The sequence below is a fragment of the Nomia melanderi genome, chromosome 3, assembly GCF_051020985.1.
Source record: "Nomia melanderi isolate GNS246 chromosome 3, iyNomMela1, whole genome shotgun sequence".
Taxonomy (NCBI): domain Eukaryota; kingdom Metazoa; phylum Arthropoda; class Insecta; order Hymenoptera; family Halictidae; genus Nomia; species Nomia melanderi.
The window spans coordinates 14270703-14298562 of record NC_135001.1 but is presented as its reverse complement, the minus strand read 5'-3'; the positions used below and the strand labels follow the sequence as shown (position 1 = coordinate 14298562).

At 38.7% G+C, this 27860-nt stretch overlaps 1 protein-coding gene across 4 annotated transcripts in view; it reads left to right on the top strand.

Moving 5' to 3' along the window:
* The window catches only part of LOC116432885 (uncharacterized), a 371135-nt gene that overhangs the window by 145144 nt on the left and 198131 nt on the right, over positions 1–27860 (top strand). The window lies entirely within an intron of this gene.

Below are 27860 nucleotides of genomic sequence, written 5' to 3'. Positions count from 1 at the left end.
CCGGGAAGCACCATGGAATTGTGAGATAAGGATCAAAGAGTAATACGATCTCCGGGCAACGGGTGGTAAGTTATGGGGTGTATTCACGGAGCTATTCTCGATCATCCACGGTCGCGGCAGCTTTTCCGTGCTTCCCCCGCAAAGTTCAATGCGACCCCGCGCTCGTTTCGATGATTCAGCCTGCTGATCGCATAATCGAAATCCACCGTGGGATTCTTCTCCGATTGGCTCATTCGTCGCGACGCGACGCCCGATGGAAATCGGGAGCGGAATCGCGTGGCTTGTCAATCCTCGTCATTCCGCGGTCGGAACGATCAAGAAAAATTGCGCGCTCCGGTATTGACAAATGGCTCCCTCGATTTCTGAAAAATGAGTTATGCCGCGTCAGCTTGTAATTATATCGCCGATAGTTCTTCGATGGCCCACTTTGTAATTGAAATGAAACCGATATGTGCGCCACCGAGACGCCCCTTACTTTCGTTCGTCAACTGTTGCATCGATTTGTTCGTGCGTGAAAATGAAAACACGTTCTTTTCGTAAATATATTGTGTAAGTATATTATTAATGCTATATAGTTGTTAATATTCTTAAGAACATTCGAATGTTAGCACTTAATTAATCCAAGAACATTTTATCGTCAGAAGCTTTTTTCTCTCGAGAACTTTGAGATAACAATTAGATAAAAATGTAATATAAAATAATAAAAATGTAATCTGGTTAGCATGATTCAAAATGAATTTTCTTACTGTTTTCTTGTTTAATGCATAATACAGTTTTCACTGCGAGAATACTAATGAAATAGAAATGCCCGTATAAAATGTTTGATTATTATGACTTGTGGTAAATCGTCGTGCCTCGAAGGCAATAAATTTTCTTTTGCTTTGAAATTATTGGTAAATGTGCTTCAAAGTATCTGAACAATAGTACTATAATAATTACTGCTCACGAAACAATTTAAATGATAAATTGTATGCGAGGGCGCGTGTTAGTTGTATGACAAAATGAACACATCTTGTTGAATATTCGGAATTCATTGTATGTGTCGAGCGTGGTATTGCCGGCTGCGGTCAGTAGCCAACTGAACATTGCATTGTAACGAAATGTATGGACTGTAAATGACTAAAATATCACTGAACATATTCTGTTATGCGAAATAATTATTGACGTATTAATATGTTGGATCAAATTAATACGATTATTCGATCAAACGTATCGTACGAATAAAGCCCCATTAAGCTGATCATAGAAAACTATTCTATCGAAAGTCGCACGTCTCGATACTAAACGATAGAGTACATCTTCGTATTATACGATGTCGTTGATGTGACAATTTACAATTTTTTTCCTTCCTTTCTTTCCTTTTTACATTATCCCATCAATTTGTATTTTCTTATTTACAACTCGTTTTTTGAAACTTCGACTTAAATATATATATATTTTTTTGCGTTTATAGTGAACAGAATAATTCATTTTCTGTAAACTGAACACGTTGCGGACAATGACTGACGAAGCTGAGGTAAAAACGTTCCAGCTGTTGAGATATTAGCCTCTGCAGATTCACGTTTCGAGGGTTGTTGTATGAAAAACCATAAGGCAATCTAAATCTCCTCCGATCTCCTTCACCATCTGCTGCTCACGAGCTCTGTTCACAAATTCGCAGCCAGTCGCGATGTAATAGAATTCGCTGCCCCAAATTTTATTTCTCTTGGTTCAGTGTCATTTACGAGCAAACTGTAAAACGCTTTGATCCTTAATGAGCTGTTGATGCTCGTTTTCGTGATTAAATAGAACGTTTAACGGAACAAAAATCAGGCTGGAGTGCAGAGAGTATTTCTGCTTTGCTTGTTTAACGGGTTAGCAAAATATTTTCGTTGCAATTCAAACGTATAGAATGTGAAATTACATGTCACACAATAATAGTTTTAGTACCATTGTTTTTAGCACGGAAAGATTTTTCGCTTTAATTTCACGCATTCATTATCATTATCATTACCATTATAATTATTCTCGCCGTATTATCGTTCATTTTTACTTGACCCTTTGACTTTTACGTGATTGCTGATCCACAGTTGTATTATTACTTATTTCACGTACGCTTTTCTATACTTAAGTTTAATATAAATACATCAATGTCTTAATTTTATTTGGAACAATAATTTCTTTTGTTCTTTAAATTAATAAACGGCACTGTAACAGAAAGAAGAAATTTTTCTATGGTTATCGGTATCGTTAAAAAAAATTAATGAAACCCGTAAATATCGTAACATGAAACTGAATCAGGTAAAAATTTTATCGCGCCGTGAGCGATTGGTATTCTTTTGTACCAATATTGAGGTCATCGATTATTCTATTACTACCTCCGAAATCAGATTGCATGTACTTATATAGCTATCTACATATGCATACACCCGGTTCTCCATTTACGTGGCACTGTTTACACGGGATCTGAATTTAATTATACCGAATAAAATTTACTTTTGTCTTCTGAAATGTCATTATTATTATTTTTTTGTTAATTTACGCGCAATAAATATGTATTTCTAAAACCTATACCAGCTTTCCTTTCCAATATTCTGTTTTCTTTTGTACCGGCAGGCTCTATTTACGCGATTTTCGTTCGCGTAAAACGAATCCACATGCAACGGATACTTCGCGTAAATGGAGGGACGGGTCTACTTTGTTGCTGTGCACATCGTGTTTTACTACCACATTCCTTTCTCTTTCTTCCTTGGCACGAAGGCCGCTGCATAAACCGTAATTGAAACACAAAAACGATTTGCTGAGATTACATTTTTATATTTTCATCGCACGATGCAACTTTGAAACATAGAGACCAATTAATCAAACGGTAGTATCTATATTTGAAATCAAAGTTATCAGTACTGAGATAGTAATGTTTAAAAAATAAATGGCGAATAACGTGTAGCAGACGATACTTTAAATTATTATTGTACATTATAACTTGTCTTCGATAAGCGTCATCATATCAAATGAAGATATTAACTTTCGTACAATTTCGTAATTTCGTAGGAACTTATATTAAACTCAATTAAACTAACATTGAAATTAATATTGTAATAATATATTCGAATTAAATAAATTGAAATTCTTAAAAGTAACCGAAGGTATATTTTATAAATTATACTGTAATTAATGTATAATACCGTACCTTCCTACCGGAACAGACTTCTTGCGGACATCCTGTATCGAAATTATTTCAATCGGTCTTCAATCGATCTTCAATCGATTTTTCATCAGTGTCATTTGAACAAATTGATAATGAATTTTTACGATCTATCGATGCGAATTTCAACGAGTAACGAGAATATACTATGCACGATGAGCGGAGATAGCGGCGACAAGCGGCGAGTATGGGAATCAGGAAGAAACCCGAACGTTCTTACAGCCATAAATGCAAGTAGGGTGCGCGATGCCCTATTATGCGCACGAGTGGTGATAAAACGTTATTACCGGCAGTTTGGATGACAGAGTCTTGTAGGGCATAACTCTATGGATTTGGATTCTTAATTAAGCGTTCCGCATTCATAACCTTTACAAGGAGGAGTTATGATAATGATGAGTCCTTTTTGAATGAGCTTCTCCCGGAAACGGGAAATATGCCTCCTTAATTCCATTAAAATTGGAACAGATCCGTGTAGTTTCTATGGCAAGAAACATTCATTCCGTCGTAGCCGTTTCTACGATCTCGAACAAAGTAAATTCCATTTTTCAGTGAATTTTCAATCGATCGAGTTAAATAAACCTTATAATCGCCTTATAATCCAATAAGTATAACATTCAATTCCGAAAAAACCGTAGTGACATTGAAATCTTATCGAATATCACTCGGGTAACGTGTCTTATTCATTGCTTCTACTGCTGCGCAAGAAAAAATATACATTTTCAATATAATTTTAATTAAAAAATTGAGTTCCTTCTAAAAGAAACTATCGTTTTGTATTTGTAGAATATGTTTTTTCGTAGTAAATTCATTCCATCTCACGAGTTACGTTTCGCGTTAGCGTGCCTTACGAGTGTTTCCTGCGTGGATCGCTTAACAAGGACGATGTTTCTCCTGTAATGCTGGCGCGGACGAGTGAAGCCCGAGACGTACTACATACGTTAAACGTCTGCTGAATCGAATTCGAGCAGACCGATGGAAAACGACAGTGCCAAAACAGAAACGTATATACCGATGCCGATCGAGCCATGAGTACGTTTCCATACGTTTACATATGTAGACGTCGGTGGGTACCTTCGCCGGCAGTCTGGTGTTATCGTAGCCGTACAGCTTGCACTATTCCACGGTTACGACTACCTACTATTTCGCATGCAAATTCATCGGCGGGCCTGTATAAATTTAGCATACATTTCTTGTTTTCGGTTGAAAGACAAAATGTACGGGGGTTGCAAAGGAAGCGTACTAGCGACGGATAAGTACAGCGAGAAGGGAACTCGGGAGAAATCTCGCAGAACAGTGCTGTCCCGTATATGATTTCACTTTTATTCGTTGTTCGGGATTTATAGTCTAATTATATAGAAACAAAATAAATCAGAAGCAAGCGGTTGATTCGTTACATTGGCCAATAGGTGTTTTCTTATGTAAACATTGTGAATTAAGTGTTCAGCGGCTGACGTGACAAAATCAGTTGGAAAAGTTGAATAAAAGGTACGCACGTTACATTGTTAGAAACTGTTGCATGATGTGTTTTCTAAGGTTTCGTTGACAATAGTAAATGTAATTGACCTAATAGTACTGCAACTGGAAGAACAATAAATCTACGTATAAAAGTAAGTCAGAAATATGGAATTCAAATCAAAGATTTTTCTTTATGCCTCAGTTTACATGTCCGTTCATTACTTACCATGTTTCTACTTATTTCACCAAACGAAAAAAGTGTATTCAGCTTTAGAAACAAAACTTCATATGAGATGATATTACTTCATATTTTCGTCATATTTTTTAATATCTATAGTTGCAGATACAGTATTCCCCATTAAAACAAGCTAATAAAATAAACATTTTAATAAATAAACAAATAAATTTAATTGCGTTTCAGAAAGTTAAATAAATCTACAAATAAATAAATCCATCGTAAGTAAATAAAACATTGAAATTACAATAGCAACACTTTAATTGCAATCCAATCGTTTCCAATGCATCTTTTCCCTTTTATGGCAAATTTCATTTATTTAGTAAGTGCGGACAAAATTTCCGAAGAGAAAAGATGAATGAAAGTAATCCCATTCGGAAATAATACAGGCGTGTAGGGATGACTGTTGATATCGAGCAATCAGATTGGACAACTGGCTGGCAAAGAAAAATAAATATGCATTGTTTCAAATGGTGCGCATGTCCTCGAGCTATCTTCTTTGTTTGCGTTCGTCGGCATTCTTGTCATTCATTTGTAAAAGGGAACAGGAGGCAACATCGTGAGAAGAGGGAAAAGGCCGAATCGCGTGTCTCATTTGCAGTTTTGTTTATTGTGCGGTCTCGACGTGTGTCGTTTGTAACAGGTCAACGATGCGTTCAAACACGAAGTCCAGAGTACCCGGGACTCGGCGAATAGCGAATGCAAACGCGCACCTTCTCTCCCTTTTTTCACGGACCTTTGTTCACGGATAATTTTGAGAGTGGCCATTCCAAAAGAGCATGCATAGCACTAGCTATTAACGTATGTTTGTCGCGCACGTTCCCGTTATTCCTTTTTTCGCGAGAGAGAAACACCGGGGAACGTGAAAATTTGATTCGGGGGTCACCATGAATTAATAATGGACATGTTTTTGTCCGTATAAACACCGAAAATTGAATTCCATGTAATTTCAAAGAGGACGAAATGCAACCCCGGTAACATTGTGAAATACAGCTTCTGATGTGTATTATTGTGATGTACTGTGTACACGCGAATTTTTGTTCTGTGTCGCAAAAGACCTGTGCAACTTTGAAGAGCAATGGTAGATATTATACGTATTTCTAAGAGACCGTGTTCTTCTTTTTTCTTCTATTTGCCAATGAATGAGGGATTTATGGAAATATAATAAATTTCTTGTTCTTGTACTCGATAAATATATTTTATTTCTTGTTATGGAATATTTTATGGTAGTTTTATACGTCGTAACAGTTAAGAATGACATCGACTATACAGAAAAAGACGTATATCGCAAGTAGTAACAACAGGCAATGGTCAGACGCGATAGACAATTGCATTCGAAAGCATGATTACTTATCAAATGAAATTTTTTAAGAAATAAAATACAGAAAAACTTTAATTATTCATTTTGATAATTGCATTTTATTTGTCAATTGTTTCTCTCTTACATCAACAATTTATATTATAACAAACTATTCATCATATGAATACTTATTATACACACAATTATTTTGTTTAAAATATGAATGTGTTTAATAAATATTATTACAGAAAATAAGCAATAACAATATTATATCGCTATTATCATTCAATAAATATTACGGACATTTTTTTTACAATTTATTGTATTGTTCCTAGAGAACTACATGTTCGTTTATATTGATCGCGGAAATTAGAGTTTCAAAAACAAAGAATTACAGTATGCATTCGCATATTGCATGAATTACAATATGAAATCGGCATAAACTGTCGCCAAATAATGTTTAAAATATTCAATATCCGTCGAATTGACGGTTTCCACTAATCTAGTGTTAATTATTGTTACATACTTTCGAATAGAATATTATATTCGTTTGAACAATAAAGCTTTTCATTTCATTTAATTGATCGTGTGTTACATTACACACGAATAAAAATGACAACAAAGCAAATACACCGAAGGAACCCTGAACGTTGCAAAACAAAGCAACCAATATATTAGGATACTTCCTAGCCGATAAATATATCGTTAATAATTGAATTCTATAAAAAACTTTACAGTTGAAAAGTGTTTACAGAAATCGTTGTAAGCGCCAAAATCAACTTTTTCAGGAGAAAAAAAAAGTTACTCTTAACGTTACATTAAACGTTCTGTCATAACGATGTAATTTTTCAACATAATCATTATTATGACCGACTGCTATTGTTGATGACTACTTACAAATGGAAAATCGCATTTCAATTAAAGACTACAGGATAAGAATGGAAAAAAATTGTTTCAGTTTTGGTACATACTTACAGTGTTTTCTACAAAAACTCTTCAATGGCAGATGTATTTAAATTCTTCGAGCGAGTTTCGGCGAAAGTAGATTCGCATCGAAGATAATAAAACGAAGACGAGTTCGGGGTCGATAGAAATTTCATTTTAGAACGAGCCGTTTGAGGGATATGTTCATGCAAGACACGCGCGTTCGCCATCGTTCGATTGCGGATCCTCGCATGGCCGCGGCTCATAAATCAGCACGGTGATTAAACCACGTTTGTACATACACACCTACTGATAATCTATTGATCGGAACAGCACACAGATTTTTCCCGACGCGTGTCAGTAGATTTATCGTGGCCGACTTTACCATGCGCGTTTCCTGAATTTCTTATATTGATTCGAATCTTCATTGTTCAACAGATCGGAACGTCGAAAATTACGTTATTTCGTGAAATTACGATCCGATTACGCTTTAATTTCAAAGCATCGCTTTTTACGTACACCGACGGATGGTTCGGACAACTTTCATCTTTGTACATCAGTATATACATTTCGAATGTACTTAAGATGGGTTTTAAAAAATGAAACTGTGAAATTCAAATTGAGAGAAAAGCGCTGGGGGAAATAAAGAAATAAACCAGAAGGACATGTACATTTCTAAGCTGCTTATCACGAATTTCGACGCAATTTTTCTCTCCAATGCTGAAATTTTCCGCGCGCATTGCGCTTGCTTCATCTCTTAAGAGAATCCAGTCTTATAACTTCCGACCATTATTGTTTCAAAACTAATTTAACATCTGGCGAACTTCTCTTGTCAGATTTCTTCATAGCAGACTGTTTCAACTTGTTTTCAACCTTTGAGAATAATTGCCGCGTGAATTGTTAAATGAACAGCCACGAATTTAAATGATATCGTTCTATCACGACCAACGAATAATTTGTATTTTATCGCAGTAATTAAGATACCATACCTTCTGTACTTCTTTTGTTAAGTAATCGAATTGGGTAACATTCTAAACACATTTATTATTCTTGTTTAACCCCTTCAAATCTGCCACACATTACAATGTACATCATTTTATTACTTCAACATCCGCCATAACACTAAAACTTCAATGAAACCATAGATACAACCTAGCTTTGCAGCTTACATTATCCGAAAAGTACTATGCTACTGCCATTTGAAATAACATCATTTGCGATGACGCATTGAGTGGTGAACCTTTAGGTTAATCAACTTCCTTAGGCAAGTGAACATAATTTTGTAGAAAAATCAGTTCTGAAGAGGTTAATGGGATATTCTTTGGCGTATTCTTCGTTTCAGTATAATTTGAACATTTTATTTCACAGCGGATTCAAATGAATCCGATTTCGAGAAATACTTTGCTAGTGGGAGAGAAAGAGTGAGAGAAAGTTGAGTAACAGAAACGTAAAGTTATTTATTGCGAAGTGATGCCGATGGTTCGACAAAACGAAACTTTCACGAGGAAAGAGAAACGAGCGATTCTCAGCGTCACGTCTGCGATTCGCAGCTTCCTGTCCTGCGGAGCAACCTTTTCGAGTTAATGGCGTAAACGCGAGAAGTCACGTGCGCGCGCAGCCATGCGAACGCGAGTTCATTTGAATTTACGACGCTTAATTTTAAAGTTGCTCCCCTCCGCCCGATTACTACGTGTTACTGATACTATTCTGCCGCGAAAGATCGCGCGGGGACCGCGTTTTCGGCCAACTTTATCACCGGAAGTGTCTCGCCCATTTTTCCCTGGAAATAAATATTTTCGGACAAAACGTAGCTTCACCGGCGCAATTCGTTTTCGTTTAAGCGAATAACGAAGCCGCGGATGCTGACCAATACAACGGTCACGTTAATGCGATAACAATAACCAGTATCGGTATGGAATGTACGATACACCAGAAATAATATCATTCTAATCGGATTTACAGACATTCAAGCTAAATGATATATTAATTATATTCTTGTATTGATTACACAATCCATTGGCCGCAACGACCAACTAATAACGAATGAATGAACTCTGTCGCCGTACTCCGAAAGGAATTAACCCTTTCAGTTGTTCTTCTCTGTATCGTTGCACTTGTTCCTGTCCAAGTTCCAGTCACGTTCCCGTTTCTTTTTTTGCTTTCGTGGACACTTTCGGAATCGAGCTACCCGTTACTGCCCGCATAATACCGTCTATTGTTCCGTTTCGGGTACTTATTTTATACACGTATCTACGCGCTAGTCGTATTATGAGTGAACAGATCTTCATTCGAGAGAAGAAAGCGGGAGGTGTAGGATCGCTAAATGAGAAGTTTAGTTACACCCGTGAATGTATGCGACTTCATTATCTCCGTTCTCTGCCCGATGCTCGCTTTGCATCCCTCGCTTTATTTCACCCACAATGCTTTCCCCTCCCTGCCTCCTCCTTTTTTTTACTCGACATATTCTGCTTCTTTCTCGGTGTCTGATCATTGTTCCTATTTTTCGCTGCGCTTGTTCTTTTTCCATCGTCTTCTCTTTGTTCGACGAACCAGCACACATGCACGTTTCAGCAACGACATATTACCAATGAAACGAAGATTTTCGAATGCGCCGGGGTTATCATGGACGCGGGAATAAAAGATCACCTTTAACTCCTTGCTGGACGATTTTCTTCGGTCGTTTGATTTTTGCAGTACTAGACAAGATTTGTTTTGTACGTTGTATGAAGTTTGATGGTAAGGCACTGATAATGCCGAAATAGACTTCGAAGCATTGATGATAACGAAACTATTATGAGGAACAAATTTGATATTGGAAAGTCATAGCGAATCCTACAAGAATATCGTTATGTAGATTATATTGTAATTATTCTTGCGTATAATATTTCATTAATTTATCATTAATTGCTAGGAAAACAGACTTAAAGTGAAGTACAATTTTGATTAATCGAATTAACTGATGCAGAGCTATCATTGTTTTCAAACCATATGTCAATAGGCATCTCATTAAACTATGTATGTACGTATATGTTTCTCGATCTGGTTTTATTATGTAATTTTTCACCTTTTCGAAGTCGAAAACATTTAGAGACGTATGTATTATCAGTAATAGTAACATTAATAACTAACCTAACTCGGACCACTTTAAAAGTAATTTTTAAACAGTGCACTTAAAAAAATAAATATCTTTTCGCTAAGCTGGGCCATTTAAAAAATAAATATTTGTTCATTAATATCGTGACACTGTATTTCAAATATTTCATTTTATAATTTTCAATATTCGTTGTCGCGCGGACGCAAAAAAGAAGTCTGCGTATTCGATAAACATGCCACGAGATTTTTATTCATTGCAATAAATAAGCGACGAAAGTGTGTTATTGAAAAGGCGCGTGGAACATTCTGTAGATTCTTCGCGTTGTAAAAAACAACATGACGTTATAGTTTCACCTGAATGCACCAGACGTATAACACGACGCGTCGATGACACTTGGTCTAGGCACGATGCGCATCTCTGCCTCGCGTGGAGTGCACATACTGTGCAGCGTGAAAGCGCACTCACGTCTGAGATTTTAATTCGCGCAAGGACCAGCGAAAACATGACAGTGGTACGTTTGAAATCCTTTGATGTCACTGACGTGCACTATCGTCGCATCAAGATTCTATATCGTGCAACTATTCTCGTTTTTTTTTTTGTATTTCCTTTCGTGGATAAAAGAAAAAAGGAAAAAAGAGGTGAAATGAGCGGGTGCATTTGAACGTGTTGTGAAATGTTCGATATCAAAAAACACTCGAATATCGTTTTTTCCTTGGTGCGAGAAATTGACGTCGAAATGATAAATTAAAAATACCTTCAGACATTAATATAATTATTTGTATTATTATTCGCCTTCGTAACGTAATACTTATCTAATTCAATGTGAAACTTTGAATTTATATTATTTACTAGTTTGTTTCATTTGTCGACTTTACAAAGACGTAACTGTTCGGTTTTTATGTTACAGAAAGAGAACCGAAAGATGCATTTTCTGATTTATTTAACTGGCGAGTGCACGCACTTCTCTTGAAATTTAAATAAAAATGCAGTTCTCTTTTTTCCGCTAGAAAGTGTTTTTCACCAGGGGTGCCATTTATGCGTTATATTCGATATTCGTCATGTACTGTCACGATACTCGCACACAGGAGTATATATGGAGATAAATGCATGTACGATACGTACATCATCGCTCAAAAGTTTGCGTTAACATATCGGCCCTTTGATTTGACAAGCAGCAATGTTTTATTGATATTTTGTACATTTCATAGGTCTCAAACGATTTCAGATATTACGGAAATTTAACGTATAAAATTTACACCGTTACGCTAAAATGTTGGCAAAATAAAATTTGCATTCGCAGAAAGGAGTCGGTCAGTTCTGAAAGAACGACTTTAAATTACATTAACACTTTGCCGTATAATTCACATAATTTACCCAGGGATTGTATTTTATTTATCGATTAGTATAATTATTCCACGTATTGTCGGTGTGTGTAATTTTATTTCACAAGGTTTTTACAAGATTAACTTATTGTCTCACTTTCGCTTCTCGAATCCTCTTTTCAGTCGTTTTACCATTTACATATCTTAAACCTAACACACACACTCGCTCACACAATAATTCTCGCGGTTATCGCACCTTACGCTTCTTTCCCTCTCGTATACATATTCTCTCTCTCTCTCACACACACACACACATACACGCGCGCGCGCTTTCCACGGTCGTTTACCTATTATCCGTGTTTATTACCGATGTCATTGGCACCGGTGAGGGACTTGCACGGGTCTCCTAACAGCTGACACGTTTTTGCTTTAATTTTGCCAGTCAGTTCTCGGTAACGGTTTTTGTCTCTATTTATAATTATTTCCCCTTTAAACCCTATAATAAAAAATATAAGTTAACTCACCGTTTATTTATTGTTCATTGCTCTTTTTTTCCAAAGTAGACGAAAACGACGAAAGTTCAACAAATACAATCCCACAATTTCCCCACGCCTACGTCGCGTTACCTTAAATAACATGAAAATTTCGTGCATCCGTGGATTTCGCTGAAACGATCCGAATCTTCTTCCGTCGAAACGCGCTGCCCGAAACTTTTGACCGTTACTGTATATACTATCAGCGTGTGCAGCCAGATATTCCATCCCGATAAGGGATTAGCTAGTTAGTTGATGGCGGCAAAAAGGCATCCGATAGCGGGAAACTGCAAGCAGATCGGATTTGGTCGTTATTGCTCCTTTGAATCGAAATACAGTGATCGTTCTTCCCGTTACTGTCCGTGCTTCCTTTACCGCGTCTCCTTTTATTTTTGACTTTCTCCCGCCGCCGTCGACCGAATATGCTCTGTCTCTGTCTTCCTCCCTCCGCCCATCCCTGTAAATCTAGGAGTGAATGCGTCCCCGTCCGGATTACAAATCGAAAGCGGTTTAGCTACTCGCCTTTCATAAAGAACAACCAACACGTACGCAACCGAGACGCATTCTCGGTCCAATCTCCATCCTCCTCGCTTGCTTTCTCTATTTCCAATTTGTTTCCCTTCTACCTGTGCATTCATCCTTCTCTCCCTCCCCACGGCCATACTTCTCGGTTCACCCCGCGTTTACATGCCAGCGGCCGTGTCCCGATTATATGAGAGAAATAAATTGAGTTCTACGTGAAGCGACTTGACGATTCCGGCCGGTACTTCCACGCGGTAACCGCGAGCTCGATGCGGACCCCGAAGAATGCTAAGTAGGTCCTTGCCTGTGACGAATACCCGACCTTTATTTATGCCACTTGCGCCGGCCGTTCGCCGTTCACCCTACGACGGGATTATCGTCCCGCGGAAATGATATCAAGGGTATGGAATAATTCTGTGCGGCTGATAACGGAAGAGGGATATAAAACTTTGACGGCGCAATGCGCTCCTCGCGATGGCGCTAATAAACACAGGCCGAAGCGCGAATATACCGCGAGAGATGAATTATTTTTCGTTCCGCTTGAGAGACGCGGGTGGGGAACGCTCCTAGGAAACAGATGAGATCAAACCTCGTATAAATAGTTGAGAATGTAATTTAGCCGACCGGAACAACGAAATCGCGGATTTCCTTGGACATGGAAATGCGTAGTTGGAAAATCTAAAGTTTCCGTGTAGAGCTACGTGTTTGCGTACCGAGTAATTGGTGTTTTAATTATTGAGTAGTAGTATGGATCGTTCTGTCGAATAAACGTTCCGCAATCATTGGAGCTTTTTATTATTTCGTTGTGAATATGTTTCGTTTGAATGTTACGTAAAGCGTCTTCAAACTGGTTTTATAATTAGGAAAATAGAAAGAGCAGTGGAAAATGAAAATCAGCGTTCTTTTGGTCTAGGTGAAATTTCATTTTCAAATGGACGGATGTTAAAGCAACGCGTTTGTGCTTCGCTCACGTATTTGTATACAATGAAAATTTAATGACACGCGTGGAGCATGATTCGAAACAGAGTATCGTTCTAAAATTCTTTTTACTAGAGCTTATTTGTGTATTTCGTGCGGATTATGTTGTGTAAGAGAGTCTACTTTAATCGGACAGGGTTGTTATGTTAAATCTTAACCGCAACCCACAAATGTGTACAATAAAATTCAATAATGTTCTGCAGTGCGCACTATGCTCTCACGAGGAGAAGAAATTTCGTTGTTGCAGCTGACCATAGCACCACCGTGTATTCTAATTTAATTAAAAACTTTCTGGGACCTGTACTGTTTATATAAAAAGGCTGCCAGAATTAAAACCGTGACACACGGGGTAAATACGTGCGCCGTTCTAGCTGAAATTATTCAAAATTCTCGCATTAACGCGAACTAACTCAACCAGGCAAGTGGAATCAGCTAATCAAGCATAACTCGTATGCTTCGCTTAAATATCCGTGTTTTACGAGCGCCCTTATAAAATTACTATGTCGACATTTTCGGGTTATACTACGCCTCTAGGTTCCACTGATCGACATTAAAGAAGAAATTACCTCCATAAATCACGAACATAATGCAATCTAAGAAAATTTCATATAGGATAGACCAAGGCAAATCCGGTCACAAGGCAACTTCGAAATAAGAATCCGCTCTACATTTGAGAAAAAACGCTCCACAGAAAAAAAAACATATTTAAAACTTCTCTTTCATTTCTTATTATTAACGTTCAAGTACTTGTACCTCTTCACTATCAAACAGTAACCATAGAGAATTAATCATCATTCCTATATTCCGCTAATTCAACAACATTCGTACACACCCTTTATTCTTCCAAATCCCTGTTAACAAATAACGTTCTCGAAACTAAATAAAGTTCCTGGATCAACGCGTATGCGTGTTCCCACTCGAGACGTCGGGACAAAAATCCAGCCTCTCGTGAGCTCCGAACGAGAGCTCCGTGTACGGGTATCGCGGTGGGTATCAGGTAGCGGGTAAATCTGAAATAAAGATCCACGGGAGTGCAATCCAGACGAATGGCGGAACAAGGCAGTCGTGTAAGCCACCGCGACGGTAGTGGCGTAACGCCCGACTCAGGTGCTCCAATGAAACTATAATATTATCCCACGCTCTTCATCTTCACGCTCGAGGCGATACGATGCGATGCGATGCGATGCGATGCGATGCGATGCGATGCGAGAGTACACCACGCGTGGGAGAGAGGGCCGCGTGTGGGCAAACGCGGACTGCATCGAGCGTCGCGGAAAAGAAGATCCATAGCACATCGTGCGTCACATTAAACGCTGCCACCAATCTAAGAAGATGGAAGGTCGGCCTATAGCAGCCCCACGCCGCACTCACTGCCTGCAATATTGCTAGTGACTTAAGCCTTGGAAAATTGGCTCATTTATCTCGCTCGCGGGGACACACACACGCGCGCGTGTACTTACGTACCCCTTCCCAGGCGTCTGCGCGGCGGTATCACGCTCGGAAAAACATTTCCGGGCGAGATAACGCCGCTGTCTTCGTCCCGCCACGTCTTCCCGCCGCTTTTCTCTATTTCTCGGGAAACATTTTGCACCGCCGCGGACAACCAACGCGATTAGACCTGCCCGTAAATTGGAGATCCACCCGCGGAGGAGGCTCCTCTCTCGAATCGATGAAACCTTTAACGCCTTTCCGCTTGAACACTGCTCGCGTGATTTGTTTTTGTTCCTTTCACGAGACATATACCCTTTGCGCTCGGAAATTGTTTTTATTAGGAATGTTAAACGCTTTTCGGCGAGACGTTGACGACATTCTTTGAAACTAACTAATGAGGAAGTATATAGAAATTAAGAGACGAAGCTATTTTGTTTCGGTGTTTCGCGTACTGGTGCGTTATATAAAGATTAATTATAAGACTTAATAACTTCGACAAATGGAATCAACTGGTTAATGGCCATTGTTTTATTTCGCTTGCATTTTTCGATGGAAGAATCCAAAATCGTTTCAGAGAAAAATTCGCAATAAAAGTATGTAAGGTTCTATAATGATGAGAAACATTTCTGTGCATATGGAACAATGAGACAGCATTGGTATCGCGTTCCTATTGAACGGGTTCGAGGCCAGGTATGCGCTTTAACGTAAGAAACATCGCTGATCCCCTTTTCAGTGGTGCCCTTTTCCCGCGGTATAAGTGAAAACCAAAGTGAATAGAGAGGTTCTTCCTGGCGGGAGGGGTGTGTAAAGCCGCCAGTCAAGTATGTAACGCGACGAAATATCGGATTTAAGAGTTCGCGAGCTCATTCTCAAGTTTGAAAATGCGCGGCGGGTCCAACGAAGCGCGAAGGATGCTTAAGGACAGCCGAACGAGCGGAAACGTGAAACGGGACGAGTAACCTCGACGGGAGTTTCCAGCTTCCAGCTTTCCCGCTTTCTCTTCGTCCTTCCGTCGCCGTCGCTACGCAATTTTCGTCCTGCGATGTAAAAGTTTTTACAACGTTTTCATCCCGACCCTTTCCACCGAAGTTACCTACCAATCTATTTTTTCCGTCTCCTCAGAAGTTCAGACATCTGCGCGCCTTTGAAGAATTCCGAAGCGTCTACCATCTTTGACGGCGTGTCTTGGAGAAGCTTTTTCTCACCGTTCTGGAAAACACTTATCGATATTAAGCATACTATTATTTAGCTAAACATAATATTAGCTCGATATATCATATCATTATATCGTCGCATCGAGCAAAGGACGTTTGAAAATATTTTTATCCTGAACATTGGCATTTAAGAAAGTAATAATTAATTAGACTGCGGGTCTTTGTGCATTTATGGAAAATTTGAATGTTCTAAATTCCAGGGAGTGTACACTATAAGAGAAAGTCTATAAAATATTAAAGATATAGTGGTTTTTGTAATGTTCTTTAAAGAAAATCGTTTTCTGCCCTAATTTTCTTCTTCCATATAATTATATGTATATTTTGAAGTTTAAACTTTCAAATTCATGGTTTAGTAATTGATAGCATCGAGTCAGCGACATGAATTTAATATATTTTGGACCGAAATCATTTTCCTTCCACTTTATCGTTTATGAAACTCACCTAACCCGGTCGATTTCTTGCACAACGATGGATTAATCAATGATGCATTCTTCCCGCTTATCTGAAATGGATTTGGAATGGTCGGAATGGTCTATTTTAATTGAATTCGGCTGAAAAATGGATAGTTTAAGTCTACGATCGAATTCAATGGAGTCTCGATTAACTTTCTTCTTCATTCATTCGTTTTAGACTCCTGTAGCCGGAACCACCAATAAAGTAATTCCGGTCGATAGCGATTGCATTAAAGACGTCCCTCTTAGCGGGTTTCCAAGCGTGCCGTTAAATAGCAGTCAAACGTTTTCCGGGGAAACGATATTTATGATGGCCGATGTCGCGTTATGCACTTTAGACAATGGACCATGCAAATGGTGCTGAGAGCTTTATAGTTCTCTTCTTTTTCATCAATGGGAAGTACCTTTTTAATTGATATTCAACTTCACTTCTGTCGTATTACTCTATACAATGTGCATTGCAACACGTGACGTAATTTCTATGTTGAACTTAATAATAAAAGAACTTAACAAGAGAAATTTTGAATTAAAAATCTTTATAATTTTTTTTATCAAACTTTTTTATCGCATTATCATCAAAACGGTTAGAATATTTATCATTTTGACCACAAAACATAAAAAATGGTCGTGTACTTTCAAAAACGCTGTTTATTTCGAATTTAGCTGGCCCGGGGTTTTCTCAGCCACGTTTCGAATAGATTTTTCCCTCCTTCGTCCGAGCGAATGCGCGGCACGGCGAGTGTAAAGTTTTAATTAACAGATATGCTTTAATTAATAGATAATGAGTTACACCCACGGCCGGTTGACTTAGTGTCGCAGCTGTGTAAATGAGCAGAAGTATTTTGAGGCTGCTCCCGAAACTTGTGAATTGAGTGTTACTTTACGCTGATACGAAAAGTTGCGCGACCAGTTAAAAGTGAACGCTGTATAAGCATGAAAGTGTAAATAGGTCGAAGAAACTTGAAAGGAGAATCACATTCAACCGTTTCACTCCCATCTTGTTCATTAATTCGAAAAATGCTAAGGTCAGAGTTCCTCAAGTCCGTCGGTTTCAAAATATTAAAAATGTGTCATTACCATTATCGAAACTCTACCAAAACAATAATCCATTCTCTCTTGAAACGAAATTAAACAATCAATCTCCTCAATATCAATTCAGACGAATTAATGTACTGAAACAATATTTCTTCAAACTTCAAATCACATTCACCCAGTTCTGTATAAATGCTCTACACAATTTATTACCTCCTCGCGAAAATTTGGCAAAATTACTTCGAATCTCGTTGTTGCAAGTACTCTGACATTGAATTTCTAACATCGAATCGTTTAATAAATGACAAATTGACGCGAATCGAATGCAATACTAAAATCTAAACGCACATTTTCGACGCCGGTATACAAATTGAACATATAAAATACATTATACAAGTAGATGGGCGTACTTTCGCAAGTAACTGTATTTATTTTTAAACGTCCGGTTTCCCAATCAAAAAATGTCCTGCTCTGCTTGGTGTTTCGCGGTCCGAGCAAAAAGCAGGATGTACTTACGCGCGGGACAGGCGAGAATGTTCGATGAGCCATGAATCGGGGCGTACGGTATCGATTAATTGGTTACATTAATGCCGGTGCTCTGTATTTGCTGCTAACTGCTAATTGTTCGCCGCGGTAATCTCGATAGTTCGCGGCAATGAAACCGAAAAAACCGTTAAGTAAATTTTCCAATGGGAGCAGCGGACTGGGAGGGCCACCGGGGGTTATACCGTATAATATATCCGCGTTAGATATTTACACGCGATTGCACGTTGCACGCGGAATCCTCGTTTCGGCCGGAATCGATTTAAAGGCGGCGTTCAATTCCATACCGGCCAGAAGACAGCAATATTATTGGAGGAATCGGGAATATGTCTGCGCTCGAATACAATGAAATAAAAAAGGGTGGGCAACCGGCTGGCGCGGGGAGAGGACGTGGGTGAAAAGGGTGGCGGTTGCGCGAGAGCGTCAATCGGGAGTTTCAGAGGCTCCAGTGTACAGAGGTACCGGCGAAAAATCGAAAAATGTGACAAGGATTGCCGACTGATGCGACGCGTCAACGTTGAGGACAACCGGTGAAGAATTAATCCTGGTGACAGAAGACCTTCTATGGCTGGAAAATACAAACTGAAAGACAAAACAGAAAATAGTGAACCGGTGGACAGATTGCCTGACGGATAGATGTGCAGAGATGTCTATGGGGGACCGAAATTTCCTGCGTGCGCTCCAGCGAGACATTCAAGATTGGCGATATTGTAACTACCACCGTGAGACGAAACGATTTTATTTTCAAACAAAACAAAAATAATGGGTTCTGCAGCGAAAGGTATTCCGTTCTACGCGGAACGCATTGAAGAAATTATGTCTTCTTATCGCTTGGAAGGCTTTCCGTTTTTCTTTTGCTTTTTATTCTCTGGCGGTTTCCTCTGTTCGGTTTTCTTTTGTGGATATCTTCTTTTTCTATAGAAGTAATTCGATTTTTTTTTAAATATTTATAGAATGTCAATAAATGGTGGTAATTGTTAGTAGATTCAATAGAATTCTGAAGTTCTCGTTGTTTTTGTTTAGTTTCTGTATTAAAACGAGGAAACCGTTAATCTCGGAGAAAAATTGTAATATATTTCACGGAATATTCGATTCACAGATATTAATAATTACAGTTGGCACAATGTTGGTTCAGAGATAAAGATGAACGAGGAACGCGAGAAAGATATGTATGTTAATCGTTTTCTGAATTCGAATAAATAACGTTAAATAAAATTAAGTGCGGTTGGTCGAGGAATTCTAATTTATATATAATGCTTTCCAGTTTAACTTTTACAGCGATGCATTACTGAATTCTATCTGGTTTAAGAGTAACGGTTTTACGAGTAGCTGTACTTTTACTCTGTCTGTTGGGAAATCAGATAGAACTCGTGTATTGGGAAACCCATCAAAGAGAATCTATATTGTTTCATTCAACCAAAGACGTCGATATTTAACAAAGACCCATTAAACATTGAAAACTTTGGGTACTCTCGGATTAAATGTGAGAGGAGACGACTTACGCTTCAGTAATTACGATAAAAGTGACAAAGGATAAGGAACTAATGCCAATACCATTGGATGCGCAAGACATCACCTGCCTAACGTGCGTGGCAGGATCGTCAATCTTCATTATCCGCGAATTTAATCGCGTCCAGCGAACTCACTTTTAATTGCATCCAATGTAATCTAAATATTAAAATTCAGAATACATAGCTCTCTAAAAAGTTCTCAACCAATATCAATCTGAATATATAGATATACATACGTTGAAGAAAATCTCGTTGAATAGAAATGAGGTTAAATATTATTAATTTTCAACTCCAATTAATAGATAATTAATAATCAATTAACGACTTCATCACTAAGAATTGAAGCAAGAACTTCAATATTCTTCTCATTCTCTTTGAATGTTGCTTCCACCCGTTCAACGAGAAAAATGCCTTATTTCCACATTTACTCTAATAATTAACGATTGATCAAAGAAAAGCAACATTTCATTTCGATTCAAATGAATATGATGATATTTATAAACATATGCTAATCTCTGTTCAAAATTTTCTTCACGAGCCAGTCACGATATTATAAAATAAGAGTTAAGAATGTACTTCACATTCGTGCATGTCCAACAATACATTGATCTGTTCTTTTTCCCGTTTATCCTGTTGCTCGCTTTTTCATAACATGCGCGCAGGAAAGTGGGATGGAATGAGACAGATTATAGAATGTTGGGAAAGGGGGAAAAGGGTTTAGACAGTCACCTGCATAATTTCCTGCGTTCCACACGTAAAACAACCAGCGCGCACAGCATCGAGCGTGCGGTGCATATTATAAACGGATTCATAACTGATCGCAATCGACGTTAATTGATGTCGACGACAAACGAGGTCGGGCTGTTTTTCCCTTCGCGTATCCGTTGCTTTCTTGTTGCCCGCTGGGATATAAATGGGAGTTAGTTGTTCGTCGCAAAAAATTCGATTCGTAGAACACGAGTTTATTAGACGAAACCGTTGACCGGTCGCGACGGCTTTTACCGAAGACTAAAAAGCTTTAAACGGCTTCGAGTGAAGTTCAATTGGTTCCATAAACGTGAACTCTTTTTATTAAATAAATAAACTAGAAATTGTGAATTAATAAACTCTGCCCCTGTAAATTGATTTGCCCTAACACATTAAAATCTCTGGAATTTCGATAATTATTCTGGAAGTGATTTTTATTGAGCGGTAAGACATTTGATTTGAAATTTCCTGTGAATTACGCGTGACGATAGTTTTATCACAGGTCAAAATGCAATCTTACATTTCAGGTTCGAAAAGAATCAACCATATAGAGTGACACAGAACTATTGCATCCATTTTCATATCGTATTTTCCTCCGTAAATAATTTGAAAATGCGTTTTAAAATATTATATTGTTTCATAATATTCCTAATATTCCGAAAAAGAATATACAAGCAAACATGAACTATTTATTTTATTTATATACGCAGAAAAAAACGATTGGTTTTTTCTTTTTGGTGTTTTAACTAGTCTATTAAGAATACTGAACATTTATATTCTGTTCTTCGTTTTTTAGCGACAGAACCCACAAACCTATAGATAACTATTGAACATTATTAACAAAATTCAAGACTTGTGCATAAACAGACGAATATTCCTCAAACAATTCTTACTTTTTACTAACATACTGTATAAATTTCCTCCTTTGAGTATGTGGCCGTGAGAACCATGAAAAGGTCCAATTCGTAAAATTGAACTCGGTAGTGTTCTAGCTGCAGCCTCTATTGAAAAGTAGGTGGAAATATAAAGACTTCGGATTCCCGATTAAAATTCCAAAGACCATCCAGCTACTGCGGCAAACTGGTAACCGCGTATTCTCAGGGGAGTGCAAATGAAGATAGGTTGCAGTTTACTCGATTTTTCACGTGCGGGGCGTCAAGAAGTTATCAGTCAGTTGAAACATCTGTACCCCATTGTTCTTTGGAAGACTACACAGTAAAATTATTATTATTATTATTATTGTAAAACTATACTACGTATACTACTATATTATTATTATAGTACTGTATGCATTGTAATATAGTTTTTCCGTTGCTCAGCGTACCAATTAAAATGATCGACGATCATTGATCTGGAACGTGAATAGAGTACACTTTCACAGTGAACCACTACGTGACATGAAACGGTATCAGAGTGTCATTCGACCCTCGTGACGAAGCCAGTTGCAATGTTAGCTGAACGTTCGGATAATTTGTTTAAAAAGTTTACACAAGCCTTGCCAAAGCCTCGACAGTGAAACGTAATACAGTTCTTGATTCTGCAAAATTAAAGCACGTTTCGAGACTCGCGTCCTTAACTAGCAGCAGATTATGTTATCTAGAACTTCTGTTTCATACGTGCCGCGACAAGTACCAGATAAAATCAGAGTTGTGCCTCTAATAAGCATATCGAATAAATGTTTGTCTAATATAATTAGTGGGATGATAAATCTTATTAAACTGTACATCGTCTGTAAGATATTATGCGTGAATCAATTATTTGCCATTATTTTCAATGAATTCTTAACGTTTAAAGTTATTTGTTGTAGTGTAACGGGTCACCGTGTAACATGACAGTGAACAGAAAATAATTTCTCGCTGATATTGAATCTAAATCAGCTCTTACTGCCTTGACAAGATCACGATTCTTAAGGGAATCTCGAAAGCAGCTTGTTGACCCCGTATCGTTTAGATCGCGACTCCATTTTCTGATAGAAGTGGCGCGATTAGTGTTTAATGGATTCGACCTTATTTAAATTCTCTTTGTGACTATGCGAAAGAAGGGAACAAGTGCTCATACTCTGCACCCCCCACCCCCCCCCCCCCCCCCGCCTTCCACGATACTTGATAAAACCGTGTTTCGAAATAAAACGATGAGAAATTATCGTTTCACTCGTAAAAACTGTTACCTTTAGAACTTTATCGTTCGTTCGTATTATAAGTTAAATTGATTTCGAAATAAATCTTCACCAATACGGACTCGATTTCTCTGTAATTTCATCCTGTAATAAGTTTCTTTTGTTTCATCTGAAGTTAAGTGAAAATCGTGTCCTCGATATTAAATTCTGTATTCATCGAAGAAATAATAATTCAATAAGAATGTAACGAATTGTAAGAGTTTTCAATTAACCGAATATTCTTCTCTTATGTTTCAGGTGAGTCCCATTAACGTTTACGCCATTGATCGGCGATGCCTTGTTACGATAGACGCTGCAGATTCTGAAAAATTTATTGCAAAACATCGAAACTGAGTGAATAAATATCTTAATATAATCTTAACGACATCCTAACGATTAAATCTTTAAATTGGACTATTCTTTTGGTGGGTCTGTGTTTTCGAACAAAGATAACAAAACAATTTACAATTCGAGCCGGGGAAACTGAAGAAACATTATTTCGCCAAGTAACACGGTAAAAGCACATTTCGGCTTAATATTCGAAAGTCTTAATTAAGAGCTGTTAACCGGAGCACATCGCCAGAAACGTCTGAAGAATTTTTTAATCCGCGCGTATGTCTTCCGTGATATCTACAGTTAGAACTCGTTACTTGAAAACGCGAAACAGCACGGCACAATGGCGCAGCTGCGTTTTACTTAAGACTCTTTACGTGCACCAGACTGTGAGATTTAAGACCTTGGGCACAGGACATTATGCAATTTTGTGCTGCAATTAATTGCGGGGATCCGTAACGTATTTATTGTGTCAACACCTGCCATACCTGCCGCGGAAAGGGAGGGTAGACGAGCAGGAAGAATGGGGGTGCGCACAATGGGCCCCCCTTTCTGAAAGAATATTAAACCCGGAAGCTGTTTTTTAATTCACATTTCTACTCCGCGAACACGCGACTCGTTATACAGTAATTTTCTAACCTGTCTGAAAGTGGGTTTTCTTTCGGCTCGCAATTCGTTAACCGGACCGCCACTGAAACTACCCTTCGTTAGCACTAGAGCTACCGAACAGTCAAGCTGACTAGTTTCTACTTCTATGTAAAAATGAAAAAATTTGTCATCTACTTTTATTTTACTTTCTATGCATTTTCATTTTATTTTCATTTTATTTTTATGTTATTTTATTTTTATTTTATTCTTACTTTATTTTCATTTTATTCGTATTTTGTTTCTTTTCTAAGAATATTCTTATATTCAATTTATACATTTATCGAGATTTCACTTGTTGAAAAAATATTTTTATCTTCTCTGCAGTTTTGAACAAAGAAATTGTAAACGGAACGTTTTGACCTATTTGCCAATTCTAGTGTTGAACAGAATACTTTCACCGAATCGAATGCCGGGCTTTCCGAACCCTGAAAAACCTTTGTAAATCGATCGACGCATTCCATCCTAACAACATGCCTACCTCCGACCTCGTTCGAACGAACTATATTTCGAAACTCGAGTTAAGGGCTGTGAATCAACGACCGAATCGATAAATTGCAGTTCTGTTCGTCGATAAGCGGTCCCGATCGCAAACAGTTCGATCGAAACGCGAGATCTTCGGGCACGGTCAATTGCCGAGTTGTTGACCTCTTCGCATTGTTTATTTCCTCACATTTCACTACCACATCTTTTAATTCTCGCGAATTCTGGGTCCAACGAAAGCCGTGTTCAATCATCAATTCACTTGTATCTAAGTAGACTGCGAATCTTTACTCAAGTTCAAACTCGAAGAATATATGCGGATGAAAAAAGTGAGAATACGGCAAAGGAAAATATATTTGTATTTATAAAATTTCGTATAAACGTACGTGTGAATCTCTGCAGTTCATCAATAGAATTTTGAACGCTAACTTTCGCTGATGTTACAAGATATCAATAATTCACGTTTCCTGTCTCTTAAAAATATTCGCATATTTCCAGGTTTGTTTCTGCATATATTTCTGCAGTACTTTTTATTTTTGCTGGTTTTCCTGTGATACGCCGCGATGTAAATACAATGTTCAGAGAACAGTTCCGGAAAGGTTGCACAAACATCGCTGCATTCCTGCCTTCATTAATTCGTTTTCCCGTGGACCGTAAGAACCGCGAGGAGAATATCGCCACTGCTTTTTAATAGCTTCGAGAAAAACAACTGCCGGCGGTTTCCGCGAGAACACGCGGCGAGTCCCACGCGATTTCGGGCTCGCTGAGATTTATGTAGGCTGTTTCGCTGCATTATAAAGCTTAGCTCAGCGGTTGGGCGGCGGATTCGTGAAAAACAACGGCGACAACTCCGCAACGATCAGAAGTCTGGTTTTCGTGCCAAGCGGTCCGGCGGTCGCTGGCAGCTGCTCGATGGTTTAGGCGTGATTCGACAGGAATAAAAAACGAAAAGGGAGGGGAAAAAATGTTAACAAGCGTTTCGGTACCTTGTTGGAGAAGCCTTGGTGGTCTTTAACGTTAATTCAACTAACCCGAACAAAGATCCTGTGCTCCGTGAACATGAAAGCGAGACCTGACGGACTCGGCGAAATCGCCTCGCGTTTTTCGTTAACGAGAGGCATCGTTTTCGTAAACCACGGAAGGATAAAACGCGGTTCTAACGATTCCCAAATTCCTGCAGCTCGATCCGGCTCACGAAACTTCTCTGACCACATGCAACGCGACAGTCGTGTTTCTATATATTAAACCTAAATTTTGCTGCCACGAACGGAGTCGGGTTTATTGAAATTCTGGAAACAGGACTGCTCCGTTTTCGTGATTATTAGAATATTAGTTTAACACGTTGAATGCCATGAGAATTTCGAACTTTTAGTGATACTTATTTCTTTATAAAAAGGCAAATGATATTCGAAATAATTATTAATGATTTGTTAGTTACGTTACTAAATATCTTTATTTGACATGAATTTTCTTACGGTACTTGTCTTCGAGCAATTTAGAAGTTTCGATCGTAACCGTCGTTGACCGTCACGAGAATTTTGAGCGTCGTGTAATGTATTTAACCAGTTAACTGTGGAATTTACTTAGAAAAATCTTTCATTGTGCGCACAACAAAATCAAATAATAAAGTGTATACTTGTCAAATGCAGAACAAATGCATCTGTAATATATTCTAACGGAAAACTAAAGCAAAACGAAGAAGAATTACATGTTTACCTGAAAAAAATGAATAATTTATCGTTGAAAATGTTAGTACCATTTTGGGTGTAAAGATGACGTGTATACTCGTCGACCGCAGTTAAGTGTTTTAGTTGTACTGTTATTTTGATATAAAGTATGTTTGCGACAGAGTAATTTTAGAAGATCTGTAATTCTGCCAGCGCGAAAATCGTCGAACGTTACCTGGCGACATGAAAACACTTCACCGCGCGTAGCGGAAACCAAAGGAAGTTCCCGCATTAACAATACAATGAAAACGTCGATGAAGTGAGAAATTGGGTCGACAACCGCTTCCGCGGAACTTGAATTTTTCCGCTACGAAATCCAATTTCTGTCGGGAAACCGGGATAAGCCGTTCAAGCTTGAAACTGTTGTTTCCATTCCAGGAATCCCGCTTTAACCGCGGAAACCGCGGATTTTTCTTAACAAATATTCGAAATTCGAAACTCTTAGTCTTCTCCGATAAAACAGGCGACTGATCCGAACATCTCTCACAAAATTCGGTCGTGTGTTCGTCACGTTACAAATAAGGTCGAGTTTAACAAGCCGCCATCGCCGCGAAAATTATCGCCGAAACAAACGGCGACAACGATCGCGTTAACGGCCCAGCGTTAAATACCGCTAAGCGGTTCGTTGGTTTAGTGCCGACCCGATGTTCCGGGCAGCGCAGCGGCACGCTAACATCGGACGGATCTAATCGTTCCCCTTAATTTCGGGCGGAAGCCTGGGACAGGTAATGAAAACTTGACAACGATTCGCCGCTCGTTACGAATTCCCAATTCGCGGATGTAAATGAAACCCGGTCCGCGGCTGCTCAATTTTGGTTCCTCGGAATAAAGGCTCGGCCTGCGGTCGCCGTTATTCGAACGGGTCCACATAATTGTGGAAATTAACCCCGCGAATAATTACTGGCCGTCGTTACGATTCGCCGCGTAACACGATGAAAAATCTTCGGTCTGATATTTCCGCTGATTGGCCAGTCGAAACGAAACAATCCGGCGAAGTATCCAGCGCGCGCAGCCCGAGCACACCGGGAGCCCGCGTGCGTGTTCCGCCGCCATTAATTCCGCTGCTCCTCTCTCTAGCCTTCGTGTATCGATACACGCGGCCGGCCGCGATCGGACGGCAGCGATGGTAATTCTAGGATAATTCCAATTTCGAGTGGTGATTTTGTTGCGCAATTCGTGTCAGGGAAGGAATACGATATCGCGGCCACCGATGGCGGATCATCATGCAAGACGCGCTCGCGGGACCTCTATCGTTCATATTCCCCTCACCCTTCCACACCCTACTGTGCGTTTCCGCTCGTCGACGCGCCACTAAAATGTATTACGATCAAAGTGCCGCGGTGATTTTATCCGACGGTGCAAGAGTTTTTGGGTAAATCGGAATCCGGCGAAGTTCGTTCGTTTTTCCTTGAACGTCAAAACGATGGAATGTCGGGACCGGTTTTTTGAAAGAAGATGTTCATTTTTTTTAATCGTTGTGAAGGTATTGGTATTACGGGAGTTAGCGCGATAGGTATAACATTTTTAGAATGTTAATTATGCATGTGAATGTGTGTATGTAAAGCTATGGTAATGTTCGAATAAGTTGTTTACTCGTTTAAGATATGGAAAAGGAATTTTGGAGGTGGTTCGGTGGAAATGAAACAATGCTTGCGATACTTTGGTATGTTTTAAGAATCTGAGGAGGATATTTTGTAAGTTGTTTATCGTAAGTTTATTAGAAATAAGGTTAAACGATTCTATTTGAATATCGATCTGCTCGTTATTTGAAATTTGCTTGTAAATTCGACAAATAGAATACTAAGCTTGAAGAGGAAAATGGTTTCTTCAAAGGTAATTAGTTATGAAAATCCTTTTGTTCGTTTTAAAATGTTCGTTTATAAATTTTATGAGAAACCGTTGAGTGTACGTTTCACGATAGGAATTTCCCATTTATCGTTACGAGGAATTGATAATCCTTTTTTTTAAAAATCTAATCGCTTTAATTATTATAGGATTATATTATAGGATGTTTCGTCAGAGATTGGTTATCAGCTGAAG